Source organism: Lichenostomus cassidix, chromosome 4, assembly GCF_008360975.1.
Source record: "Lichenostomus cassidix isolate B80296 chromosome 4, HeHo_3.0, whole genome shotgun sequence".
In the NCBI taxonomy this organism is placed as follows: Eukaryota; Metazoa; Chordata; class Aves; order Passeriformes; family Meliphagidae; genus Lichenostomus; species Lichenostomus cassidix.
Genome location: NC_139484.1, coordinates 6,588,449 through 6,593,031, shown reverse-complemented (window position 1 = coordinate 6,593,031; position 4,583 = coordinate 6,588,449). Strand labels below are relative to the sequence as shown.

The 4,583-nt window shown below is 34.3% G+C and overlaps 1 long non-coding RNA gene across 1 annotated transcript; it reads left to right on the top strand.

Moving 5' to 3' along the window:
* Positions 1–392: 392 nt before the first annotated feature.
* On the top strand, positions 393–4,252 carry LOC146437744 (uncharacterized). The gene is made up of 3 exons (XR_014851971.1): positions 393–530; positions 2,537–2,644; positions 3,362–4,252. It is a non-coding gene; the product is annotated as an uncharacterized LOC146437744 (long non-coding RNA).
* The last annotated feature ends 331 nt before the right edge of the window (positions 4,253–4,583 follow it).

Sequence of the window (4,583 nt, the reverse complement as noted above, 5' to 3'; positions counted from 1 at the left end):
GAATGCTGCTCTTTGGTGTTGCTGCCACAGCTTCTCCAGCATCCTAAAAGCTGGCTGAGAAATCAGAAGGTGGGGATGAAATCTCCCTTTCCTGCCAGGGGGTTCTTTGTCACCCCTCACAGAGGAATATTGTATAAAACTGAAAACAAGCATGCCATCTCTCACATAGCAGCCTCTCATTTTCACCAGTGATTTTGTGAGTGTTATCTATATCAGTGGTTATGCATGGTCTTTGCCTTTGTTTTATGATTAGAAAAATGGATATGGAGATATATATATATATATATAAATAGGTAGATAGATATAATTTCAATTTATAACAGTACAAAGAATGGATAGGATGTGAGGAAGAACTGAGATTCCTTCTATTTTTCTTTTTTTGGCAGCTGAATATGTAAATTCTTTTACCTTGTAGAAAAACATGTTTTTGAGGTTTCTTCCAATTCAGCAAATTTCTTCAGAATATTGCCACAGTCTTCAGTAATTAATATTGAGACCATGTCATCTGATCTTTTGAATTGCTGCAAAAGGTTAGAAAGGTGAACTAGGAAATGCTTAACCATATTTTTTTGAATGATTTGAAATGGAAAAAAAAACAAACCTCTAAACCAAAGGCATATATTTTAAACAAAATATAGCGTTTATAATAGTTAATATGCATTTAATGATCTAAAATATCATTTTTCCATCTTGTCCAATTTGGTATTAAAATTTCTTCTATTTTAGATGTGCATTCATTCATGGAAATGTTAGAGCAACAGTAATTTCATGAAGCATATTTATTTTTTAATAAATGGTTTGTCCATTGAAATTTAAAAACTTAATCTTTCATAGAGAATTGCACAGTGAGTCAGTGTCTGTATTTATATGCTAATGGCTCTAAGGAAGAAAGCAGAATTAACATATAATGCTTAATTATGAGAAAAAATGCAATAATCCTATAATTTGGAAGTAAAGCACAAACCATTTCTGGTGCATAATAGAGGTTTTTTAAATAATGGTTCTGGCACTGGCTATGAGAGAGAAGAAAAAAGTCCCAGTGAAAACTATTGAAAGAAATTAATTGTGTCCAGTTACAGTTTTGGAAATCCCGTTTCTTATGGTCTTGTTTGTACATTTACATCATTGAGCAGAACTGTTCGTCATCAAATATTTCAGATGAGAGTATTGAACTCTGCAAGAGTCCTGCCATCGTTCAAGGCATCTGCCACCCCATTGCCTTTAAAAAAGAATCAACAAGATTTGGATTTTGGTCAAAATCACTTTGGTCCTACACTCCCCACTTATTAACTGTAGTCTGGGTAGCTGGTCCAAAATAAAATGATGTCTCACCTAATTCAGATGGAAATTAATCTGAGAAAAACTGAAAAAGTCTCCTGTTCTTTGCAGAAAAGTACATGATTTCTCAGCATTGTACTTTCAGATTTGAAAGACCTAGTAAGAACAAAATTGATCAAAATGGGCAGAAAGTTCTTCATAATAATGTTTAAGCCATTAACCATAACATTTCAGTCTCTCACACCACCTCTGTAGGAAAAATCAATATATGACATAAACAAATAAAGAAGTGCCAAATGGTCCACACACATCTATCTCTTTCAGTCTTTGAACTATGGTATTCCTAAACAAAAGCCTGACTACTGAGTTTTTCTGAGGAACAGTCTAAATATTGCACAAACACATTGATATTAGGATTAAATAGAAAAAACTTTGAAAAATTAAACAGCCAAGCTCTGCAGATTCAGGACTGATATCTGATGCTAGAAAAAAAGTCTAAAGAAAAAAGTAACAGCTGACTTACTGTCCTGTATGTCTGTGTGGGTGCAACTTTTTCTTCATAAATAGTATAATTGGGTTTGAAGGTAATTTTGCATCTAGAGAGGTATTCTGGTGAACTTCAGCTTTCTGCTGGCTGGTAGCAGTCAGTGCTGTGAAAGAATTTTTTTCATGTTTCTCTACATCCAGTCCACTACCATGGTGTTTCTATCCAGGTGTTAGAATTATTAGAATAATAAATATTAGAATATTCCATAATGCTTCTCTTTTTTTCTCTTGAGGTTTTACAGAGTAAAATTCAAAATTCTGGATGCCTTCATTTGCAAAAAGGTCAAATTACGTATCTAAATATTGTCTGAACTGTGTAAGGATTATAATGCGCACTTGAAAATTAGTCCACAATTTCTTTCAATATAACATCAAAAGAAAGAATTGCCAAGAAAATAGTTTCCTATATTTCACTAGTTTGTAAATGTAGTCTAAAGAAGTATAAGATTAAATGTTTGAGTAAATACAGGGCTTGTAAGGAGCTGCTCAGAGAGATTGAAGTTGCTTCATTTGAACAAGAAGGTAGTCTCTAAAAAAAAACACCTGAAGGATTCTGATAGTTATTTTCATAGAGACAAAACTTAGGAAATAACCAAAAATTTAAGAGAACACTTTTAGCCTCTTGATTCACACTCAGGCTGTACTCTGGGAAATGTTCAAAGTAATCCTTATTTGAACATAGAAGTCCATTAACATTTTCCCTTGCTGGAAGTGCCATGCAGGTTCATTCCATTGAGATTCCTCACACGGACAGCAAGTTCCCTGGCATTCCCAGTAATGAGGCCAGCTTGGCAGAGAAGTGCTGATTAAGCTTCAAAAGGTAATAATACAGTCAAGGTACTTTAAAGGCTGGTTTTTCTATATGAATAATAGCATTTACAGTTATAACAACTGTGATAAAAATTATGAGGTTAATGAATCCTTGGGGTTCAGGACACATAGTGAGTACTAATTGGGATCAAGAATAAGGTTTATCAAAAGCCTTAACACTGGAAGTGAGCAGCTTTCTGGGATTTATGCCTTTTACTCTTGGAACCAGCAGCAGTTTGTTGGTTTTTGGTAATCTCTATTCGTAGAGACTAGGGGGAATATTATGCAATTTCTTGCTTAGATGGTGTCTTTGCCTTAAAAATAGAAAAGATATTTTGTATTAAACTGAACAACCTCAAACAAAGTTACACAAGAAAAACTGGCAATTTTATTGTTTTAGTCAAGGAATTCAGAACTAGAACCAATGGTATGGCTCATAAAAGCACGTAAAGGTTCAAACCTTTAGGATCTCAGTTACATAATCCGTAATTATAGCCTGTTAAAACGTTAAATGGGCCAATAATAAATTCATCCCTCCACAAACATGCTTTTCTAAATAAGATTATAGCTGTAGCAATAAAATGTAGCAATAATCAACAGGAAAAAAAAAGGGAGAGTTTTCTGGAGATTCATCTCATCAAGTAGATCAGATAATATCACCATGAAGTACCTTTTTAATTGTTGTAATTGACCAGGTAATGATTCAATGCCTTGGTTGACTCCACAGGGACATTTAGTGGATGTGACCATAGTGGGATTTTGCAGATGGACAGGAGCTTTCTCTGCCTGTGCTGAACAAGCCAGACACAAGTTTGGTTCTTGGCCATTCCAGAAAGGGAACAGCACAAACTTGGAGCTGTGAGCAAGAGACCATAAGGATTGGCTCATAATCCTTTAGCTCAACATCAGGCCTGCACAACATGCACATTATTTAAGAAATAAAAGGGAATGTCTAGGTTTGCTTTAAACATTTCAAATATGACAGAATTCAGAACATTCCTGATTAAGTTTTGTCATTGGTTAATAATTCTTACTGTTTAAAACAGACCTTATTTCTAATTTCCATTTAGTGAGCTTTGACTCTCAGTCAAGGCATACAGTTGTATCTCAGCCTGCCATGTGGAAAAACCCTCTGGAGAAAGATACAGTCTCCCCTTGTATGTTATAGATCCCTTAAGCTTGACTTTTATGAGCTAAATAGATTGAACCTATTAAATCTCTTTCTGTAAGGCAGATTTTCCAGTCTTTAAATCATCCTTGAGGTTTGTTACTTTCTCAAATTTTGCCGCAGGGTTTTAATCATGGGAAGAATAGATTTGGATGTATTATTTCAGTAAACATCTCAAATAATACCATCACTTTATTTTTGTCCAGCTATCCACCTGTTAAGCACTGCTAAAGACCTTATTAACTTTTTCAGCTGGACAACCTTCTAAGAAGTCAATCTGAAATGGACATTTAGGAAGACTTTTTTTCTTTTTTTTTCAAGATCCATTGCTAGAATAGGACTATAAGTATGAACTATAGTATTGTTTTAGAAGCATGACATTAAGGTCAGAAAAATTTTAAATATATGGGTTCATTTTAAAAAAATAGTTCTACAGCATAATAGCAGTTCACTGCCTAACTGAAACAATAATATAAATAACTTCTAAAGATTTTAAAAAAAAAAATATTTACCGCAGAGCCTTTAATTAGAAAAGCTTAGCAATTGTCCATGCTTTTCAAAAATAGGGGACACAGGTAATGAATATGACTGGCAGGAGAAATGTTGTGGCTCAGGCTGCTTGGATGCAACCATTATGGGGTACCTGGTTGTTGTCTGCTGTGTAAACTTGCAGAGATGATTTCAAGCATAATCAGGACATCTTACAGACAGAATAAAAGTCCCCCTTGTCTCTATACCCTTTACAGAATTTGTAAATGAGCCTTTCAGCACACTCCTTTTA